This window comes from Oncorhynchus kisutch, linkage group LG16, assembly GCF_002021735.2.
Source record: "Oncorhynchus kisutch isolate 150728-3 linkage group LG16, Okis_V2, whole genome shotgun sequence".
In the NCBI taxonomy this organism is placed as follows: Eukaryota; Metazoa; Chordata; class Actinopteri; order Salmoniformes; family Salmonidae; genus Oncorhynchus; species Oncorhynchus kisutch.
The window spans coordinates 44,748,312-44,773,268 of NC_034189.2; the positions used below are offsets into that span (position 1 = coordinate 44,748,312).

Here is a 24,957-nt window from a genome sequence, read left to right on the forward strand (position 1 = left end):
CTGAAGGAGAGAGATCCAGTAAGGGTTATACTGTTAGTGCTGTCTTATTTTCCTGAAGGAGAGAGATCCAGTAAGGGTTATACTGTTAGTGCTGTCTTATTTTCCTGAAGGAGAGAGATCCAGTAAGAGTTATACTGTTAGTGCTGTCTTATTTTCCTGAAGGAGAGAGATCCAGTAAGAGTTATACTGTTAGTGCTGTCTTATTTTCCTGAAAGAGAGAGATCCAGTAAGGGTTATAATGTTAGTGCTGTCTTATTTTCCTGAAGGAGAGATCCAGTAAGGGTTATAATGTTAGTGCTGTCTTTTTTTCCTGAAGGAGAGATCCAGTAAGGGTTATACTGTTAGTGCTGTCTTATTTTCCTGAAGGAGAGATCCAGTAAGGGTTATACTGTTAGTGCTGTCTTATTTTCCTGAAGGTGAGATCCAGTAAGGGTTATACTGTTAGTGCTGTCTTATTTTCCTGAAGGAGAGATCCAGTAAGGGTTATACTGTTAGTGCTGTCTTATTTTCCTGAAGGAGAGAGATCCAGTAAGGGTTATACTGTTAGTGCTGTCTTATTTTCCTGAAGGAGAGATCCAGTAAGAGTTATACTGTTAGTGCTGTCTTATTTTCCTGAAGGAGAGAGATCCAGTAAGGGTTATACTGTTAGTGCTGTCTTATTTTCCTGAAGGAGAGAGATCCAGTAAGAGTTATAATGTTAGTGCTGTCTTATTTTCCTGAAGGAGAGAAATCTAGTAAGCGACTAATCTTTTTGTCAGCCAAAATAAAAGTGCCATAATTTACCTTCATTCTTTAATTTGGTGAATAATTAAGTGATACTGTGTTTCTGCTTTGCCCTCTGTAATGATGGCAATAATTCATGTTATGCTGATGAGCCCACAGAAAAAGTTGCATAATGCATTTCAAATGGCTAAATGATTACAGATTCAGATGAATGGAGTGAACTGTGAACAACGGTATGTTTTCTAATCACCCACAGAATCCAGACTAAATTGCCTGTGCCTGGTGGATGGGATGTGAAATAGATTTCAAACAGTTTAATTTATCACTATGATAAAGGGTTTTTCATAAAGTGATGAAAGATCATCGGCAGGCCACCTGTTTAAGGAGTTCCTGTTTGTGTGCAATAATGTGTGTGTGTGCTTATGTATGTTTGCGGTAACATGCGTCTTTGAGCATGCTTGTGTCCCTCTTACAGTGAGTCAGCCCTGTGGATTTCTGTCTTGTGTGTACTCTGACTGATATGGCCCCTGGGTGACAGGCATGGGTGTATAAGTCATTATCAGCTGTGATTCTCAGGGGTCAGAGCCTGAGGTGACAGTGCACATGCTGGGGTTGAGACAGACAGACAGACTGCCTCCTGCCACTTAGAGCCCAGTGAAGAGAGGAGTTCCTCTCTATTACCCAGAATGCATTGTTGTCTGCCAGTTGTCAGTCAGGGTTGGTGACAAGGCTGCAGTAAGTTGGGGCAACTGTCTCTCTCTCCTTGTCTGTCTGTCTCTCTGTCACTCTTTATTCAATCTCCCCCCCCTCTCTCACTCACTCCCCCGCTCTCTCCCTTTCTATTTTTAATTGTCTCTATTCTTTACTTACCTATTCAGTATGGTTCTATGATTGACAGAGGCTGACAGGTAGATGGCAGGTTCTTGGCTTGCACTTGAAATGGATTCAGCTAGGAAGTGGTTCAGAATGGATTACAAGACATGTTGTGGAAAAACAACATTTATTTTTTATGTTTCCAGAACCCCTAAGTGCACTTTGGATTCTAAAATTACTGTACTCTCAATTACTTTCCCATTTAGAAACCCTACACAGGGTTTTAACCTTTATGAGCAAAATAGAGTCTAGCAGTAATTGCAGTAACTTTTCTCTGCTTTTATATATAGGTTGATCTGAAAACCTTTATCAAACTATTGTGTGCACATCCAGATGCTGTCATACAGGCAAGTGTTTGATTCCATTTACTCACTGTTTTTTTCCTCATTTAAAAAAAAGGAATCCAGTGCATTATGCTAATCAATTAATTAGACTATTCTATGGTTCTTTAAATACATTCATCTTCCTTCAATTTAATATCATTCACAACAGAAATGAGAACCTGGTAGTAATACATGTTTTTGAGTCCGTCAATTTGCATCAGCACTGTCAGCCATAGCAACACATTCATCAACAGAGAAAGGGGAAATTCAATTTGATATGGGAGAATTTCATTTGACCTTTTATGCAGTAAGTGGGTCTGAATGAGAACTGCTCGTACATCAATAGATTCTCAACCTTCCAGAAGTGTTTATGGTTAGCACAGCAACAGTTCTGCAGACTACTGATCAGACGTTGGCTCTCTGCTTCTACCACATAAACATGAATTTGGCTTGAATTGTATGCAGTTTGGATGAATGAGGCCACATCTGTTCTTTCTTTGGCCACCTTGTTCATTGTTATGATTGCACAATGGAGGTAGAAAGGCTGTTCACAATATCAGGTTTTACTTGTAAAAAAAAAGAAAAGCTTTTTAATTTACTTCTGTTGTCTTCCAGGAGTTGCTGAATCGCCTCTCTACTTCAGTTTGGTCCACAATTCATACACCTTGCTTGGCTAGGTAGCGGCTGTGATCCCTTACCTTTGCACAGTATCACTGCAGTCGTAAAATATAAATACTATTGTTATAATAGATCAGGCAACGTGCAACTTCGGAGTGCATTTATTCTGCGGAGTATAAAAATCTTGCATCTTCCCTGTGTTTCTTTCACTCTCTGTCCTATGACTCGTTATACTCTCTTTCTCTCTCATGATTCACCTCTCTTTATTTCTCTCACTTCCTCTTATCAAATATCCCTCATTCTTCTCTTCTCTTCTCTCTCTCTCTCTCTCTCTCTCTTTCTCTCTCATTCTAACAACTCCCTTTCTTTCTCCTCCTTTCTTATCACCACTCACCTTGCTGTCTTGTCTTCTGTTTGCAGAGATGGAGTGAAGAGTAAAGAGCCTAACGTTAAGGGCAGGAGCCAGCTGTGTGAGGTAAGGAATGACTCAGTGTTTTCTATTATCAAATCCTTTCTGCTGGTTTGGCCCCTCTGTCTCTCTGTCTAATCACATCATTCATAACTGATATAAAGAACCAACAATGTATTTGACTCCCTATGCTGCATGTACTGTACTAAAACATCTCAGTATTTGGCAGCATACAGTATAATACTGCAACAGAAGCCCCCAGAATATATATGAAAACACACAGTACAGCACTGTTTTTCAATCTACCTGTATCAGCCTAGCTACTGTAGCTAATACCTTGTCAATCAAACTGTAGCAGCCTAGCTAGCTAACACCTTGTCAATCTACCTGTAGCAGTCTAGCTAGCTAACACCTTGTCATTCTACCTGTAGCAGTCTAGCTAGCTAACACCTTGTCAATCTACCTGTAGCAGCCTACAGTAGCTAGCTAACGCCTTGCCAATCTACCTGTAGCAGCCTAGCTAGCTAACACATTGCCCTATAGTGTTACAGTATGGTTGATATGTAATGTGATTGGGAGGAAAAGCTATATATAATCCTATGCTAAGCTACGAGACCATCAGCTTTTGTTTTAGTGAATCAGTGCTTGTATCCCAAATGGCACCCTATTCCCTATATAGTGCACTACATTTGACGAGGCTCCACAGGGCTGTGGTCAAAAGTAGGGCACTATATAGGAAATAGGGTGCCAGTTGGAACAAAGATAGTGTGTTGCAGGTAGAAAGGTCATCCATGTTCCATGCTGTAGAGTAAAGCTGAGAGGTATGTTGCAGCCTCCATCATTAACCCTGGCTAACAACAGGGCAAGAGGCGCCTGCCTACCTACCTACTGCTCCAGCCCACTCAGATAATTACAGCTGAACACCTTGGCGATACAAGGAGTGAATAATTCTGTCAATCTGCATACGATTGACATTTCTACCTCTAAGTAGACTATTGTATGTCAATGAGGTCAGGGATAATTCCACCACCTCCACTGCTACCACTGCTACACGCTACTGCTGTACAGCTAACTGCTATACTACTTCAGTACTAATATGACTAACACTACTTATTATGATAATAATATGGGTAGAAATGATCAGAATTAGTGGTAGTCATTCTACTTACACTGAACTATAGTGTTTTATTGAAGACACCGAGTAAATCAGAAATATACACAGTTTCAGCAACCGTTACTAGAGATCAATTTCTAATAGAGGAAGATGTATAAAGGTCTACGTCTTTTTGTGAGACTGTGTTCAACTCGTCGCTTCATCCTGTGTTCTGTGAAAAGTGTGAGGCTGGGTTAGTCAAACCCGTCTCTGCTTTCGTAGATTCCCATGTTGTCTTAGCACAGTCTCCCTCACTAGCTTTAAGCACCAGCTGTCAGAGCAGCTAACAGATTACTGCATCTGTACATAGCCCATCTATAATTTAGCCCCAAAAACTACCTCTTCCCCTACTGTATTTATTTATTTTGCTAATTTGCACCCCATTATTTTTATTTCTACTTTGCACATTCTTCCACTGCAAATCTACCATTCCAGTGTTTTACTTGCTATATTGTATTTACTTCGCCACCATGGCCTTTTTTGGCTTTTACCTCCCTTATCTCACCTCATTTGCTCACATCGTATATAGACTTATTTTTCCACTGTATTATTGACTGTATGTATGTTTTACTCCATGTGTAACTCTGTGTTGTTGTATGTGTCGAATTGCTTTGCTTTATCTTGGCCAGGTCGCAATTGTAAATGAGAACTTGTTCTCAACTTGCCTACCTGGTTAAATAAAGGTGAAATATATATATTTTAAAATAATTACCAAAGGCAAACAGCACAGAGAACTTTCAAGAGCTGCCTGCTGCGTTACGTGAATGCAGATATGATTGTGAAGCAACAGCAGAAGAGTTCCTAGATATAGTGTGGTGAAGGCCGGCCCTGAGTGACAGCCAGGAGGGCAGTGATCCCAGAATGGGACATAAAAAGGTCTGAAATCCAGTCAGTGATGCATAGCCTACGTCTGGGAGAGAGAAGCCACCACGGCTAGTCCTAGCGGAAGTCATATCGAGTTCAACATTAAGATGTTAGACATTTCAAATAAATCCATTTGACTCAATGTATCCAAGGCTTTTATTTATGATGTCGCTCAGAGCAAGACCCTTGTAAATATTCACACCCCTGTGCTAGGCTAATTGTCTGAAAACCCAGAGGATCGGTGCGGGTTTTTCCGCAAGGAAGGGGAACTGTACAAAGACAGTGTTAGGCTACCTATGAATAATGCACACATCATTAGAGCAGGTTTTAGTAAAGTATCTGGTCTGACACAGATTCTAACACAGTCTATATTGTGAATAATGGGTGTGTGCGAGCTAAGAAAATGTGCCAGATAAACCCAATCTGTTATGATTTGTTTGTGCGGTATAAATTAGATTCTCATTGGGTAGAACTAGAATGCAAAAACAAGCATTTCACTAATCTAGTCAGTGCCTTGAAATTGCAGATTTTTCATTGACTTGCAACCTGACTAGAGTCTGATGATAACAGCACAGAACAGTGTGTTTCAGGAGTGTAGCAATGCACTTAGCATAATTAAATCAAACATAAACTAATATTGACGTAAGCGTCCTCTGAAATATCCAAATAGGATATTTCCTTGTCATTTTCCATGCAAATCATCCCAAATATGTTGAGTTTACACTACTGTACATATGCCAATTCAACTGAAGCAGTAAAGCACTGTATAGTGCTCTGCTAATTGAATGGTCTTTGGTGGGGATCTGACTCAATTCCTATAAACTCCATAATAATTTATCAATGACACCTCAGCAGGTGCTTCATCATGACTTCAGACCAATTTTTCCATCGCCCTCCCTATGAATACATTATGCTTCCAGCCCATACATCTTCCTGGCCCGTCCTTGTGCGTGAACTGAGTAGAGCAGAGTATTACTTTATTAATCCCAACTTGGGAAATTGTTTTATCACAGCATTCATCATCCATAACGTATAAGGACAGGACACAATGACAGATACACAACCAAACAGAAAACATATCAAGACTCATGAAGGCACCTGCACCTTAGCATCCGCAGAAGAGCAGTCAGATTCAAGTGCTGTTTTCCATCCCTCTCTGGAGGAAAAGCCTGCAAGAATGCTGTTCACAATAGGAAGACATCATAAAACAGTTCATCAATTAAAAGACTTAATCAGCTCGTTAAAAAGCCTCATGTCTTTGGGTAAAAATGACCGTCTTGACCTCTCTGTGGAGCTTCTGGACAGGATGAACCTGCTCCTGAAGCTGCTGCTGTGTTGCATGATCCATGATCGTGTGTGTTTTTGCTTGCAGCTTTTTTATGAACATGTCCTGCATTGATTCCAGGCTGCAGCCAATTGTAGCGCTGGATTTCCTGATTATTTTGTCAAACTTGTTTATGTCCTCCTTGGATAAATGATCTTTCCAGCACACAATGGCATAGCTTACTACATTCACCACGACACTGCTGTAGAACATACAAAGCATTTTGTCACGGACATTAAGAGTACAGTCTGGATTGGGCATTTTTGTCGATGCTGTGGAAGTTCTCCTTCCATTTCAGTCTGTGGAAGTTCTCCTTCCATTTCAGTTTGTTGTCCACTATTACACCCAGGTGCTTGTAAAAGTCAACAATACCAATCTCTTCACCATTAATAAAAATAGGATTAAAAACATACATTTATTTTTCCTAAAATCTACTACTAGCTCCTTCGCCTTCAGTACATTCATTGGCTTCACACCATTTCACAAAGGACATAGTTGTATCCATGTGATGAGCATCGGGGTGTGTCCAAAATGGAGCCCTTTTCTCTATATAGTGCACTAATTTTAACATGGTCAAAGGTAGTGCACTAAATAGGGAATAGAGTGCCATTTTAGATGCACACCATGCTACTCCACAAGGTGCATTATATCTGGAATAGTTATGCAATCTGTGTTTTTGGCAATCACTGTTTCCGATTGTATTTTTGTTAAATGATGATAATTTTTTCCTTAATTTAAGCAAGGAGTAACCATTGAGACTAGGGTGTCTTTCACAAGGGAGCCCTGCATATACACTATATATACAAAAGTATGTGGACACCCCTTCAAATTAGTGGATTCAACTATTTCAGCCACACCCGTTGCTGACAGGTGTATAAAATTGATTACACAGCCATGCAATCTCCATAGACAAACATTTGCATTAGAATGGCCTTACTGAAGAGCTCCGTGACTTTCAATGTGGCACAGTCATAGGACGCCACCTTTCCAACAAGTCAGTTCATCAAATTTCTGCCCTGCTAGAGCTGCCCCTGTCAAATGTAAGTGCTGGTATTGTGAAGTGGAAACGTCTAAAAGCAACAACGGCTTAGCCGTGGTAGGCCACACAAGCTCACAGAACAGGTCCTCGTTTGCCACCCTCACTGCCAAGTTCCAGAGGCAGCTCAAGAAATCTTTGTTGGGAGCTTCATGAAATGGGTTCCAATGGCCGAGCAGCCGCGTACACAAGCCTTAGTTTACCACTCCAGTTGTCGGCTGGAGTGGTGTAAAGTTCACCGCCATTGGAATCTGGAGCAGTGGAAACGCGTTCTCTGGAGTGATGAATCACGCTTCACCATCTAGCAGTCCGACGGACGAATCTGGGTTTTGGCAGATGCCAGGAGAACACTACCTGCCCCAATGTAGAGTGCCAAGTGTTTAGTGGAGGAGGAATAATGGTCTGGGGCTGTTTTTCATGGTTCGGGTTAGGCCCCTTATTTCCGGTGAAGGGAAATCTTAACGCTACAGCATACAATGACATTCTGGACAATTCTGTGCTTCCAACTTTGTGGAAACAGTTTGAGGAAGGCCCTTTCCTGTTTCAGAATGACAACGTCCCCATGCACAAAACAAGCTCCATACAGAAACACCAGCACATCTAATTGTAATGTTTTGTGTAGTTGGTTCCAGCAATGAGGTGCTTTAAAGCTAAAAGCAGACTTATCAAGTTTGCTCGACACCCGAGTAACCTCAAGAGTTAAGCAACCTTGTGAATGGGTTTGGTTTCTCATGTTTTTATATTTTAACAGTGAAGTTAGGTAAGTTGGAAGCTAGTGTAGTAGAGCTTTGTAAAGAATTGCATCCTATTCCCTATAGTGCACTACTTATTGGGAATCGGGTAAAGTAGTGCACTCTTTAGGGGACATAGACGCAGTGATGGTCTATGATGTGTAAACTCCATACAGTAAAGCAGTACAAAGCTTCCTGGGTGGTAAAGTAGCCAACTGCAGCCAATCTCCTGTGACTATTGGTGAGTGGATGCTGAGCTAATGGAGTTGTTGGACCCTACTCTGAAATGAACAGCCACTCTCCCACAGGGACCTATGCGTTTTTAATGAATTAGTCGATAGTCTCTAATCAATCAGACCTGAATTATAGAGGGAAATTAGAAGGATACACCCTAAATGCCGACCTCTGAGGAAAATCCATTCTGGCATGTATAGCGGTGTGGGGGAGGGAGACAAAGAGATGCTGTTTCGACTACAGATGTGTAGGAAAGCTGTTTCCCTAACATGTTAAGGATGCATCAGAGGAATGGCATTGAGAGTCAATAGGAAATGCTAAATGACCGAAGCAAGTCTGACTCAACATAGTGTTTGTATGTGACAATAAACATATTTTTTATGTTTTTCTTCTCTGTCAAATGAAGTCATGGAATGATCTTAGTAAGAGTTGTCGTGGGGAAAGTGGGTAATGCCATCCACCCATTTCTTGGATGGAAAAGTGCCACTGAGTGGATTTCTCTAGTGTCACATTACTGGTAAAGGTGCCCTTATAGTAGTGTCAGCACACAAGCAACCATCTGCAGCCTGCCACTCTATTGAAGTGTCAAAATGAACACACACACACACACACACACACACACACACACACACAAACTAAAAATGACCAGTAAAAGTATTGAGTGGTACTGGGTGACATGATTCTATTTTCCAGTCTATTTGTAGTTACTGTGGAGAGTACCAACAGCTAAGGACACTTTTAATCTCCTCAGATCAATGGAGCATGGCTGTAATTGGGATAACACAACATACCAGGGTGGGAAACAGGCATTTGAGAAGATTACGCTGGTGTCAGATTAAATGACACAGTGCACAGGTTTCATTAGCCGTGCATCAAGCTCCTCTCTTCAGTTCCAGGGGGTATTAACACATAAACCAACTGCTCCTGATATAGAGGGGCAGGAATGTGGGGATGTGATATTCAGTCAAATCCATTCTCGGGTTTATAGGGGAAACAAAGCAAAAAACAAATGATAATTGATTAGATTCCTATAACCCTGTTCTAGGGGACTCAAAGTGCTGTGTACTGTAGATTACGCAATGGGAGAAATTCCAACTACCACTTACAGTTTTTTCCAACTGCTTACACAAGTTTTCAAAACTGTCTCCTTTTTTTCAAAACTCTTACACACAATTCCCAAAATTGCACACACAAAATGCAAAAATGCCTCACATCTCCTTCAAAATGTAACACTGCATTCAAAATGCCATAAACACATGTCAGAATGAAGCATTTGCATCAAATGGCAAACACTGCTTTCATAATACTACATTTTTGGATATACCATGTAAACACTGTTGTTCTAAATCTAAAGCTCTTTGGTCTTTCATAGGCTTATATCTACATTTCAATACAATGTTCTACAGTGAAAGTAATCGGCTGAGAGGGGTAACAAGTACACTGTAAACACCAATGCAATGTAGAAACAGAAAATATTTATTAGGCCAAACATTACTGTTGTATACAGTAGCATACAACAAAACCATAAACATATGTAAACCAAAAGTATATTCTTTAGAATACAGTAAAGAACACAATTGTGTGTGTGCCGTCCCAAGGGGGCAGTACAGGAATTGGTATGGGGGGGGGGGGGGCAGTCACCAGTGCTAAGCTACACTTCATCTCTTCTCCGTCCTGAGTCTGGCCACGATACTTCGTCCACATCACAAGATAGGTTTTCTCTTGCCAAACATCGAGGGAAGAATCTCCTAGCATGGTGTATCCAACCTTGGACAGAGGCAACCTCTATGTCCCCACATAGACCATATTTATAATTGCAGTCTCTTGTACATCGGTAAACAAGCATCCTCGTCCTACATGATGTCTTTGCCTTTCCACTCTGTACATAATTCAAACACAGTATGTGTTCAGCATAGGGACTGTAAACAATGTACAAAAAAATGTAGTACAGCATGATAACCAACCTCATTCATTCAATGCAGTAAATGGATGGCTTAGAGTTACAAATGTTTATGCAATACTATGAAGTCATACGTATTTCACAGTACATTACTGTAATGCTAAAATAGTCATTAGATAGTTGCATACCTGTTCTCATTTCTGAAGGTTCGAATTATGGACGCCACTGTAAATCGACTCAAATTGGGCTGGACTCTCAGGCCAGCCTCTCTCATGGTCAAACCGTGGTTGATCACATGATCAACAAATTTTGCCCTAATCTCATTAGAGATGCCTCTCCTTCCTTCTCTTCTTTGCCCTCTTCCTCTTCCTCTCCCTCCTACTCCTCTTGCTCCTCTGTCCATTGTTGGCATCCATTGTTCAAAACAGGTAATCTGACCTTTGACCTATTTATAGGCCTATACTACAGTAAAGCAGTGATTGGTTAGTGATCAGTTAAGCTATTAGTGTTTGCACATGTGAGGAGTGTGTGTGTGTGACCTAAGTGTAGCATTTTGATTGGTTGTGTTTGGAAAAGGAAAGCAAGTCACTTCCTGTTAGATTTTTGTGTTTTAGGTTGAGAATTGTGTGTACTATTTTGAAAAAAGTGTTTTATGCAATTGACAACTGAGTCAAAGGCTGAGAAATAGCTTATGGTTTTTCACATTTGGTGTGTAGTTTTGCACTTTGAGTGAGAGGTTTCAAATATCGTGTGACATGAAAAGATTTTGTGTGTAAGCAGTTGGAAAAAACTGTAAGATGTGAAGGCTAGATTATGGAATCATAGCTCATAGGGTTAAAAACCTGTCTAGCTTCAACCCTTTTTAGTGTAGCCCACAAAGCGATTGTAAAGTTGAGTTGAGCTTCAGAGCCCCAAGGTCTAAAACTAGGGTCAGCCGTAAAGAAAGGCATGAAATCTTCAGCCTCGTCTAATTACACAGATTGAGGAAAATACACGTTTTTAGACACATTATAACATTTGACAAAAATCAGTGTAGCATTAAAAAAACAGTATAAATGATCTTCACCAGGCTTCGCTAAGCTGAGAACATTGTGTGGAGATTGTTTTGTAGTGTAAAGTGCCTGTACTTGATAGTTCAAGCACGTCCATCGGGTCGCTTCATACTGTATTGCCAAAGTGCTGCATCTTTGGCAATACAGTATGCTGGACCTATTAAAGGGAAATCAATAAGCAAATAAAAACAGGATCGTTTTAAGATCCCCATTTATAGGTTAACTTTGGTCCATGCTTATTATTATTTAGTTTTTTTCCTCTTTTCACTTTTCTGTCCACTTCCCTGTTTTATGTTCACATAGTCATTATAACCACAAACTCCTAGTATCCTTTGCATGCTAAACAAGTGAGCACCCATTTCACTAGACCGACCTTTGGTGAGGTGAACTTCAGTAGATGAACAGACAAACGCTGCCTCAGTTATAGTACAGCACATAAAATACTATTGTGTAGTTCAATACATTTGTTTCAAGTCCACCTCAGGAGCAAGAACACAATACACCATTATTGTGATGCCCAGTGAAATGAACACAGGTTTCAAGATGGATTTTCGAAACCTCATTTATCATGTCCTTCCTTCCTGTTTGTTTGGTCCTCCCTATATGAGAGGGCAAACGTGGGCCATACCTCTATTCCCGACTTCCACTCAGAACCAATTTTTGTCTGTATATCAAGAACTGCTGCTTCGTCTCGAGACAAAGACGACATACATTTTATAATTAGATTTTTTCACTTGACAGTATTACGCCCAGTAATCAGAGAATAGTATATACTCTTAACAGTTTGTACAGTGGGAGCCTGCTGTTTAGAGTGCTTTTCAATGGTCTTCAAGAGTTGATATGAGCCACAGTTTTATCAGCACAGATTTTGAGTGGGAGTATAGTTGGGGTGCTGTATGGTGGCAGATCACTGTGTTTGGTGTGGGTTTATATTGAGGACTGTATGTTGGTGTGTACAGAACAGTATCTGTTGTAACAGTTAGGGTTGCAAAGTGTCAAACTTTCCGGTAAACTTCCAGAATTTTCCCAGAAATTTTCCATGGGAAGTTAATCCTGGAATTTGGGGAATTTTGCTTAAATTCATCAAAAAAGTTAGCTTATAGCAGTGAACCTTTTTATGTGGGATACACATAAGGCAATTCTAGGTGTTGTGGCATATTTTGGTTAAACTATCCCCAATTCAATGGGAATTGCAACCCTCTGCATTCACACTGCATTCTTCCATCACATGTGCAGTGCACTCTTCCATCTCATGTACAGCTGATTCTCAAGATCTTGCACACTACTACACTGTTTTTATTACAATACTGGGTGGGGTGAATATATTTTATATGACACAATGTTTTGTTAAGTAGAGCAAAGTGTGTTTTTGTAACTGCTTTCTTCTGTGGACTTCTTCTGTGGACAAAGGAGAGGACCAAAGCGCAGCGTGGTTAGTGTTCATCATGTTTAATAAAGACGATAAACGTGAACACTACAAAAACAAAACAACAAATGTGAAGAAAAAAAAAACAGTCTGTCTGGTGCAGACACACGAGGACAGAAGACAACCACCCACAAAACCCAACACAAAACAGGCTACCTAAATATGGTTCCCAATCAGAGACAATGACTAACACCTGCCTCTGATTGAGAACCATATCAGGCCAAACATAGAAACGGGAAAACTAGACACACAACATAGAATGCCCACTCAGCTCACGTCCTGACCAGAACTATGGTCAGAAAGTGACAGTTTTAAATAATTTCTAACTTGTTCACAATTTCTGCTAGTTAGCTTTTGCTACCATGTGGGTTTTAGCTAACATGTGGGTTTTTAGCTTGCTTGAGCCTGCTAACTGAGGAGTGTTAATTCACCTGTTTCCATACATGTTTCATTTTAAAATATTTATCTTACAAAGGAGTTGTTTAATCTAACTGCTTAACTATTTATCTGTACATGTAATTGTATTCGTTTTAAAAAAAAATACTTTTTGTCCCTAATCATGGAATTGTATTATTTTTTTAAATATATATATATACTTTCCCCCCCTAATCTTTACAGGAAAATGCCATGGGCACTATCTGATGTGTGGAGACATTTCACTGCAGCTAAGGTAGAAGGAAAAGCTGTGCAAATACTATGGCAAATCATATGTGAAAATGCAGCAAAGATGCAAAATCATCTGACCAAGTACATAAAGTTCCCTCAGCGCTCACAACAAGCAACCTCTGACAAAAGTCCCTCTGCTTCTATTCGATGTGAAAATTATGAATCAGGCACCTTATCGATAGCAAAAGCTCATGGTCCTCCTGGAATCAGAAATGTTTTCAACTCAAAGTAAGAACATAATCAGAAGAAATGCTGATGAATGTCTTGCTCGAGCTATGTATGCAACCGGTTCACCTCTGATGCTCACAGGCAATGTTTATTGTAAGAGATTTCTGAATGGTCTTCACCCAGCATACACCCCTCCAACCAGACATGCTTTATCTACTCATTTGCTGGATGCAGAGTTCAACAGAGTTCAAGTGAAGGCTCAAGCAAATCATATAGAAAGCAAACTGTATTGCAATCATCTCTGATGGGTGGTCGAATGTTTGTGGGCAAGGAATAATTAACTACATAATTTCCACCACCCAACCAGTATTCTACAAAAGCACAGACACAAGGGACAACAGACACACCGGTCTCTACATTGCAGATGAGCTGAAGGCAGTCATCACTGACCTTGGACCACAGAAGGTATTTGCACTGGTGACAGACAATGCTGTGAACATGAAGGCTACTTAGTCTAAAGTGGAGGAGTCCTACCCTCACATCACACCCATTGGCTGTGCTGCTCATGCATTGACTCTGCTCCTCAAGGACATCATGGCACTGAAAACAATGGATACACTCTACAAGAGAGCCAAGGAAATGGTTAGGTATGTGAAGGGTCATCAAGTCATGGCAGCAATCTACCTCACCAAGCAAAGTGAGAAGAATAAGAGCACCACATTGAAGCCGCCCAGCAACACCTGTTGGGTTGGTGTTGTCATCATGTTTGACAGTCTCCTGAAAGGGAAGGAGTCTCTCCAAGAAATTGCCTTATCACGGTCTGCCGATATGGACAGCCCCATCAAGAGGATCCTCCTGGATGATGTATTTTAGGAAAGAGTGGTAAGCAGCCAGAAACTCTTGAAACCTGTAACAGTAACCATTGCACGGATTGAGGGAGACAATGCCATCCTGTCTGATGTTCAGACTCTGTTTTGCCCTGTATTGCCCTGCCCACTTCACTGTTGCTCCAAGCAGAGGAAACTGCAGTTCTGAAATACATCAAAAAGCGTGAAGACTTCTGCCTGAAGCGCATACAGGCCGCTGCGTACATGTTCGGCCCAAAGTATGCTGGCAAGAGCATCCTGTCAGGTGCAGATATCAACAAGGCCTATGGTGTCATCACTACCGTGTCTCGCCACCGTGGCCTGGATGAGGGCAAGGTTCTTGGCAGTCTGGCGAAGTACGCTTCCAAGCAAGGGCTTTGGGATGGAGATGTAAATGCAGTCGTGCCAACATATCTCATCAGCCACCTGGACATTGTGGATCAGGGGCTTTTTCCCCTGTTGCCTCCATCCTCCAAATCCCACCAACATCAGCCGCCTCAGAGCGCAACTGCTCCTTATTTTGGAACAAACACACAAAAGCACGCAACAGGCTGACCAATACAAGGGTTGAACAATTGGTGGCCATCTGGGCAAATTTGAGGCTTTTTGAGCCTGAAAACGAGCCATCCTCAACAAGGTAGGAAAGTGACAGTGAAAATGAGGCCTCAGAGTCTGATGTTCAAGAGTTGGACATTGAGGAGGTCCAGGGAGAAGACATGGAAGCCTGAGAGGAAGACAACCAAAGCTTTAGTTTCTAAACTATCATTTTACAGATGTATGTTGAAAACATTTTTGGGATATGCGATAGATCATTGGGGATCATTCAATATTCCCTTTCTTTTGTTGTTCAGTGAAATGTGTGAAGAGTCAACTCATTTAATTAAAGTTCAATTCGTAACAATTTTTTTTTTAAATTTCTATTGGAAGGATTTAATCATTTGCAATTATGTCTACTTATGATAAGGTAAAATGTTTCTGTTTCTGTCTCCATATGATATGGTAAATATATCCAGTGCAAAAAACATCTACATTTAAATGGTATTAATATGAATTTGCATATATTTCCGTTAATACCCTATATCCCCGTTAATTCCCATGGAAAGTTTCCACCCCTGAATATTTCCCAAAATGTGCAATCCTAGTAACAGTATTGATAACTACAAAGAAACCTTGGTTTGATACAATAATGTGATACAAGTGTGGGCTGTGCCATTGTGTGCATTTGTATATGCTTGTTTGCGAGTGTGAGTTTTTGCGTGTGTCAAGCAGAGAGAGGAGTTCAAAGTCTCAGCAAGGTCTAAGTTCCCCAGGGGCCCCTGGAGACAGAGGTGAACAGTGAGTCCTAGTCCACCCACCATAGCAGAATACCTATAGCAGAATGCAAACCTCAAGGCTCTTGTTTCCCATGAGTCATCCTTTGCTCTCACCTATCATCACAGGGGCCAGATTCAACATGACCTCCAGACATTCACAAGACAAGAGGGCTATTGTTTTCGCTTCCTAGCTCTGCACTGACTTGGCTAACCTAGGATCACAACACCGCCTGGCCCCACTCCAACCCCCCAGGCATCATGTGTGTCTGTGACAGGGACACTGGAGGACGGTGCAACAGCTTTACACGCCCACAGCTGACCTTTCACCCCCTTCTGTCATCACTTGCGTGACACTCTGGCATGACCGTCTGGAAACTTGACCACACGATCGCTTGAAATCGCTTGAAATATGGCTGTATTTCACAGACTTTTACATGATGAATTCACGCGTGACACTGGCACGACTGCCTTAATACCGTTTGACCACTTCACCATTCGACATTCTGAACGTCTTTCAGGATATGCTACATTATGTTTTCAAGGCTGCTGTGCTGGTTATTAGTCCTGCTGACCTCCCAGCATGTTCATTTATGACATCATGTCCTGGCCAGTGGTGAAGGGCATTATGAGAGGGATTACACCCAACACCCTGGCACTCTTCCTTTTCTGTTTCACATTAAAAATAAAGTAGAGTGTGTGGGGGGGTGGGCTTAGGTGTGTGTATGAGATGATCAGTGTGTGTGTGCTGCTAGAGAGCGAGGATCGTCTTTTAGAGACACCTGAAAATGCGCAGTGCGGAGGGACTCCTGCCTTGAAGGCAGTGGTAATTGAAGGTGAAATGGAAAAGGACTCCAGAGGCAACTCTGCCAAGAGAGGAGAAGACGAGATGAAAGGAGGGATGAGGAAATGCGAGGAGGGATGAGGACATGAGAGGAGAGAAGAGGAGAGGGGTCCAAGGGAGTCCGAATCTGTAGGGGAAAATCAAAGGTGCCCCACACAGTTGAAGTCGGAAGTCTATATACACTTAGGTTGGAGACATTAAAACTAGTTTTTCAAGCACTCCACAAATGTCTTGTTAACAAACTATAGTTTTGGCAAGTCGGTTAGGACATCTACTTTGTGCATGACGCAAGTTATTTTTCCAACAATTGTTTACAGATGATTTCACTTATAATTCACTGTATCACAATTCCAGTGGGTCAGAAGTTTACATACACTAAGTTGAGTGTGTCTTTAAACAGCTTGGAAAATTCCAGAAAATTACGTCATGGCTTTAGAAGCTTCTGATCGGCTAATTGACATAGTTTGAGTCAATTGGAGGTGTACCTGTGGATGTATTTCAAGGAATCCCTTCAAACTCAGTGCTTCTTTGCTTCACATCATGGGAAAATCAAAATAAATCAGCAAAGACCTCAGAAAAAAACGGTGAACCTCCACAAATCTGGTTCATCCTTGGGAGCAATTTCCAAATGCCTGAAGGTATCACGTTCATCTGTACAAACAATAGTACACAAGTATAAACACCATGGGACCACGCAGCCGTCATACCGCTCAGGAAGGAGACGTGTTCTGTCTCCTAGAGATGAGCGTACTTTGGTGCGAAAAGTGCAAATCAATCCCAGAACATCTGTGAAGATGCTGGAGGAAATAGGTACGAAAGTATCAATATCCACAGTAAAATGAGTATCAATATCCACAGTAAAATGGGTCTTCCAAATGGTCAATTACCCCAAGCATACTTCCAACGTTGTGGCAAAATGACTTAAGGACAACAAAGTCAAGGTATTGGAATGGCCATCACAAAGCCCTTACCTCAATCCTATAGAAAATGTGTGTGCGAGCAAGGTGGTCTACAAACCTGACTCAGTTACACCAGCTCTGTCAGGAGGAATGGGCCAAAATTCACCCAACTTATTGTGGGAAGCTTGTCGAAGGCTACCCGAAACATTTGACCGAAGTCAAACAATTTAAAGGCAATGCTACCAAATAATAATTGAGAGCTACTAAACTTCTGACCCACTGGTAATGTGATGAAAGAAAGAAATTCTAAAATAAATCATTCTCTCTACTATTATTTTGACATTTCACATTCTTAAAATAAAGTGATGATCCTAACTGACCTAAAACAGCTAATTTGTACTTGGATTAAATGTCAGTAATTGTGAAAAACTGAGATTAAATGTGTTTGGCAAAGGTATATGTAAACTTCAGACTTCAACTGTAGGTGCTAAAGAAGTGATTTCTCTGGGGGATAATTTAGTTTCGCTCACCGACTCACCTTGAGTTATTGAAACATGGATTACCCACAGAATGCAGGGCTGAGAGAGATACTTAATGCTTCTAGCCTTTTTAATCTGGGTTTACAAGTAATGTGTGTTTGTAATACATTGCATGACTACATTACCGTACTTCCATACACTATATATACAAAAGTATGTGGGTAATCAAATAGTGGATTTGGCTATTTCAGCCACACCCGGAGCTTACAGGTGTATAAAATCGAGCACACAGCCATGCAATCTCCACAGGGAAACATTGGCAGTAGAATGGCCTTACTGAAGAGCTCTGCAACTCAACATGGCCCCATCATAGGATGACACCTTTCCAACAAGTCAGTTTGTCACATTTCTGCCCTGCTAGAGCAATAAGTGCTGTTATTGTAAAGTGGAAACATCCAGGAGCAACAACGGCTCAGCCGCAAAGTGGTAGGCCACACAAGCTCACAGAATGGGACCGACAAGTGCTGAAGTGTGTTGCGCATAAAAATCGTCTGTCCTCACTACCAAGTTCCAATCTGCCTCTGGAAGCAACGTCATTACAATAACTGTTTGTCGGGAGCTTCATGAAATGGGTTTCCATGGCCAAGCACCCACAATCATGCCTAAGATCACCATGCGCAGACGATTCTGTGCTTCCAACTTTGTGGCAGCAGTTTGGGGATGGCCCTTTCCTGTTTCAGCATGACAGTGGTTGGTTGAGATCGGTGTGGAAGAACTTGACTGGCCTGCACAGAGCCTTGATCTCAACCCCATCGAACACCTTTGGGATGAATTGGAATGCCGACTGCGAGTCAGGCCTAATCGCCCAACATCAGTGCCAAGCAAGTCCCCGCAGCGATCTTCCAACATTTAGTGGAAAGCTTTCCCAGAAGAGGGGAGGTTGTTATAGCAGCAAATGTGCGGACCACCTTCATATTAATGCCCATGATTTTGGAATGAGATGTTTGACGTCCAGGTGTCCACATACTTTTGGTCATGTAGTACACTGGATAGGTGTAGTGAAATATTTTATTTTACAGGGTCAGTCATATTAGTACAGAGCCCCTGAAGCAAATTAGAGTTAAGTGCTTTGCTCAAAGATTTTCATCATGTCGGCTCAGGTATTTCAGACAGATTTTTCACCTTATCGGCTCAGATATTTCAGAGCTAGAGGCTGTCAGCCCGGGCAGGTCTTTACAATATTAAAAGCATAAGTCATTATGCAGTTTTATTCTCCCTACTGTAACTGTCTCAGAGCCGGCCCGACGCCTCAGTAAGCAGCCCAGCCTTATCCTGCTACTGTACTGTACAGTACCACCACAGATAGAACAATGAGACAGATATTTCACCAGATGTATAAATGTGAAGCTTCCGCTTGGCGTTTCCACTCACTAGCAAATATGGTAGTGAAAGGAAGCCAACTGGCCGGCAGTGGGAGATAGAAGAAGATGGATTTTGGCTGACATTCTGCTAAATTTGTCATCAATAAAAGATTTAATCTCAATACAGTTTTATGTTCCCAACAGTAGAATCTGTTATGAGTTTTGTAGACTTTACACTTTGCCAATTTCTTTAAAATTGCGTTGTTTAGAAGGATTGCAAAGACGAATTGAGTTATTGCACAGGTACAGGTCACAGACCAGAACATGCCAATAGGATCTCGCTAGATCATGCTTGTCCTATGGACTTGGTCTTTCACCAATAGGACTATTTTATGTATACCCGCCCTACGTCATCACAACGCCCTACGCCCTACGTCATCACAACGTCATCACAACATCACAACAACATTAATGATCTGCCTTCTGTCTGTACTGGGTCTGAAGTTCAAATGTATGCAGATGATACAGTGATATATGTGCATGCAAAGAGCAAACAACAAGCTGCACAAGAACTCACTACTGTAATGGTCCAGGTTACAAAGTGGCTCAGTGACTCGTGTTTGCATCTCAATGTGAAAAAAACTGTTTGCATGTTCTTCACAAAGAGGGCAACAGATGCTACTGAGCCAGATGTCTATGTGTCAGGGGAGAAGCTCCAGGTGGTATCCAATTTTAAGTACCTTGGCATCATACTTGATTCCAACCTCTCTTTTAAAAAGCATGTGAAAAAGGTAATTCAAATAACCAAATTCAACCTAGCTAATTTCCGATTTATACGAAATTGTTTGACTACAGAGGTAGCAAAACTGTACTTCAAATCTATGATACTCCCCCACTTAACATACTGCTTGACTAGTTGGGCCCAAGCTTGCTGTACAACATTAAAACCTATTCAGTCTGTCTACAAACAGGCTCTCAAAGTGCTTGATAGGAAGCCCAATAGCCATCATCATTGTCACATCCTTAGAAAGCATGAGCTCTTGAGTTGGGAAAATCTTGTGCAATACACCGACGCATGTCTTGTATTCAAGATCCTTAATGGCCTGGCTCCCCCTCCACTCAATATTTTTGTTAAACAGAAAACCCAGACATATGGCAGCAGATCCACAAGGTCTGCCATGAGAGGTGACTGTATAGTTCCCCTAAGGAAAAGCACCTTTAGTAAATCTGCATTCTCTGTGAGAGCTTCCCATGTCTGGAATACACTGCCATCAGACACACATAACTGTACCACATATCACACTTTCACAAAATGCTTGAAGACATGGCTAAAGGTCAATCAGATTTGTGAACATGGTCCCTAGCTGTGTGTTGCCACTCCATGTTGTCTGTTGTCTGTAGCTTGTGAGGTGTGGAAACACTTTGTTGCTTTTATGAATTTTGTCTTGCTGCTTTTTGTTTTATGCTGCTCTGTCTGTATGCTACGTCTTGCTTGTCCTATGTTGCTCTGTCTGTATGCTATGTCTTGCTTGTTCTATGTTGCTATTGTCTATATTGTAATTTTTTTAAATAATCTGCCCAGGGACTGCGGTTGAAAATTAGCCGGTTGGCTAAAACCGGCACTTTTACTGAAATGTTGATTAATGTGCACTGTCCCTGTAAAAATAAAAATAAACTCAACTCAACTCAACAACTGATTGGCTCAAACCAATTAAGAAGGAAAGAAATTACACAAATTAACTTTTAACAAGGTACACCTGTTAATTTAAATGCATTCCATGAAGCTGGAAGAGAGAATCCCAAAAGTGTGCAAAGCTGTCATTAAGTTAAAGAGTGGCTAGTTTGAAGAATCTAAAATATAAAACCTATTTTGATTTCTTTAACACTTTTTTGGTTACTACAGTCGTGGCCAAAGGTTTTGGGAATGACACAAATATTAATTTTCACAAAGTCTGCTACCTAAGTTTGTATGATGGCAATTTGCATATGCTCCAAAATGTTATGAAGAGTGATCAAATGAATTGCAATGAATTGCAAAGTCCATCTTTGCCATGCAAATGAACTGAATCCCTAAAAAACCTTTCCACTGCATTTCAGCCTTGTCACAAAAGGACCAGCTGACTTCATGTCAGTGATTCACTCGTTAACACAGGTGTGAGTGTTGACGAGGACAAGGCTGGAGATCACTCTGTCATGCTGATTGAGTTTGAATAACAGACTGGAAGCTTCAAAAGGAGGGTGGTGCTTGGAATCATTGTTCTTCCACTGTCAACCATGGTTACCTGCAAGGAAACATGTGCTGTCATCATTGCTTTGCAGAAAAAGGGCTTCACAGGCAAGGATATTGCTGCCAGTAAGATTGCATCTAAATCAACCATTTATCGGATCATCAAGAACTTCAAGGAGAACGGTTCAATTGTTGTGAAGATGGCTTCAGGGCACCCAAGAAAGTCCAGCAAGTGCCAGGACCGTCTCCTAAAGTTGATTCAGCTGCGGGATCGGGGCACCACCAGTAAAAAGCTTGCTCAGGAATGGCAGCAGGCAGGTGTGAGTGCATCTGCACGCACAGTGAGGCAAAGACTTTTGGAGGATGACCTGGTGTCAAGAAGGGCAGCAAAGAAGCCACTTCTCTCCAGGAAAAACATCAGGGACAGACTGATATTCTGCAAAAGGTACAGGGATTGGACTGCTGAGGACTGGGGTAAAGTCCTTTTCTCTGATGAATCCCCTTTCTGATTGTTTGGGGCATCCGGAAAAAAGCTTGTCTGAAGACAAGGTGAGGTCTACCATCTTTCCTGTGTCATGCCAACATTAAAGCATCCTGACACCATTCATGTGTGGGGTTGCTTCTCGGCCAAGGGAGTGGGCTCACTCACAATTTTTCCTAAGAACACAGCCATGAATAAAGAATGGTACCAACACATCCACCGAGAGCAACTTCTCCCAACCATCCAGGAACAGTTTGGTGACAAACAATGCCTTTTCCAGCATGATGGAGCACCTTGCCATAAGGCAAAAGTGATAACTAAGTGGCTCGGAGAACAAAACAATCGATATTTTGGGTCCAAGGCCAGGAAACTCCCCAGACCTTAATCCCATTGAGAACTTGTGGTCAATCCTCGAGGCTGGTGGACAAACAAAAACCCACAAATTCTGACAAACTCCAAGCATTGATTATGCAAGAATGGGCTGCCATCAGTGTGGCCCAGAAGTTAATTGACAGCATGCCAGGGTGGATTGCAGAGGTCTTGAAAAAGAAGGGTCAACACTGCAAATATTGACTCTTTGCATCAACTTCATGTAATTGTCAATAAAAGCCTTTGACACTTATGAAATGCTTATAATTATACTTCAGTATTCCATAGTAACATCTGACAAAAATATCTAAAGACACTGAAGCAGCAAACTTTGTGGAAATTAATATTTGTGTCATTCTTAAAACATTTGGCCACGACTGTAAATGATTCCATGTGTTATTTCATAGTTTTGATGTCTTCACTATTAGTCTACAGTGTAGAAAATAGCAAAAATAAAGAAAAACGATGAATGAGTAGGCGTGTCCAAACTTTTGACTGGTACTGTATCTACTACTTGACATCCAGACAAATTAATTGCATGCAGAGAAGGGAAATAGCCTACTGCCTTGAGTTATAAAAACAATTAGCAAAATACATTGATGTTATTGGCGGGTAACAGGTTGGCTCTCGGGAACAATTCTATGTTCGTTGGGTCGGGTTGCGGAGAAAAATTTGTCCTGATGTTAGGCGTCGGGTGTGTCTCGGAATTGAAATGGCCAGCGTGTGGCGGGTGCAGCTCTGACCCGTGCAGGACTCTACTACCATGGGACCTGCACTGAGAGCCTTATCCTGCTACTGTACTGCACTACAGTACCGCCACAGGACCTACACGGACAGGGATGGACCTAGGTATCAAATGCTCACTGAATGGGAACCACAACAGCTTGGCTGCCTTTACTCAGCTATCACCTGTTTGCATAGGATTCCCTCTACTCTCACCATGTTTGCCTAGTGAAACCTTGGCCCACGCCTGATGTATGCACAGTGTGTGTGTTTGTGTTGCCATCAGGGCCATGAGTCAATTGTGAGTCAGTCCTTGGCCCGTACCATAAGTCTCACAGCACAGGGGCATGTCAGCTCAGCATGCTCCGGCCTCCACACACACACTTAATTTGATAAACCGATTGTCAAAATCCAATTTGTCATGGTCCAAAGTCGTGCTCTGAACACCATCCGTTTGCTCCAGGCTGCACATATCATCACGCCCTATGATCATTAGGTACAACGACAACGAGGTAGTCTATGGTAGGGTCTATGGAAGATTTAAACAGATTGGACTTGCGCTCTACTGTAGGTCTATAGTGAACATAAAGATAAAGCTACAAAGTTAGCATATGTAAGATAACCTGTCTTCCTGTATTACGACTGTCTGTCAGTAGAATGAATGGATGTATTGCTGAACAGACCTTGAGGATAGTGTGTACTAGATATATCAGAGCATCTGTAGCTCTTCAGGCTGTACAATAGACTGAGAGGAAAGAACAGCTAAAAAAAACATGTATCTTGAGTAATTATATATCAAACATGTGCCTCTGAAACTAGCCTGATAAAGAAATAAGTACTTTGGAATCCTCTTCTCTGATAATGTTAGATAAAATACCCCCAAGGCCCTTTTTGTCTCTGGATCAAATTATGGATATTATGTTCTTTTTTTGTGAGCGTTTATTTGACTCGTAGTAAGAGAAAGCGCCCATTCTGAAGGCAAATCTGCGTTGAGTGCTTTTAGTGGCCACTTCATGAAGGCTCTATTGTCCATTTAACCTTTGTCCATGTTGCAGAATAATTTACAGCTTAAAAGCAGGATAGTGTTAGTCTTTTTTGGCTGAACACAACAAACATGTTTTCCAATTCCAAAAGGTACAAACTCTACTTTTATGATGAGTCAAATAAAATAACTAGATGGTTGTAGCTCTTTAAAATATATACTTGTGGAAGTTTTAAAAAATTATACCTTACTATTTAAAGCAAACGTCGTCACAGTTCCTTCAGAAAGTATTCACACCCATTGACTTTTTTCCAAATTTTGTTGTGTTACAGCCTGAATTTAAAATGTATTAAATTTAGATTTTTGTGTCACTGGCCTACACACAATACCCAATAATGTGAAAGTGGAATTATGAGTTTAGAAATGTTTACCAACTAATTAAGAAAGAAATGCTGAAATGTCTTGAGTCAATAAGTATTCAACCCCTTTGTTATGGCAAGCCTAAATAAATGTAGTAAGTTAAGCTTTGCTTAACAAGTCACATATTAAATTGCATGGACTCACTCTGTGTACAATAATAGTGTTTGAATTTAAAAAATGTAATAACTACCTAATTTCAATACCCACATACAATTTTCTGTAAGGTCCCTCCGGTCCCTGCACCCTTCACTGCAACTTGCCCAAGTCTCTCCCTCTCTTCTCCTTCACCCAAATCCAGATAGCTGAATTTCTGAAAGAGCTGCAAAATCTGGACCCCTACAAATCAGCAGGGCTAGACAATCTGGACCCTCTCTTCCTAAAATGATCCACCGAAATTGATGCAACCCCTATTACTAGCTTGTTCAACCTATCTTTCGTATCGTCTGAGATCCCCAAAGATTGGAAACTGCCGCGGTCATCCCCCTCTTCAAAGGGG

General features: G+C 41.3%; 1 protein-coding gene across 1 annotated transcript in view; it reads left to right on the top strand.

Annotated features, from left to right (window-relative positions):
- The window catches only part of LOC109879435 (beta-1,3-galactosyltransferase 1), a 124,099-nt gene that overhangs the window by 64,425 nt on the left and 34,717 nt on the right, over window positions 1-24,957 (top strand). The window contains exon 2 of the mRNA XM_020471607.2: window positions 2,958-3,012. The gene's annotated coding sequence lies outside the window, so the exon portion shown is untranslated. The remainder of the gene's footprint in view (window positions 1-2,957; window positions 3,013-24,957) is intronic.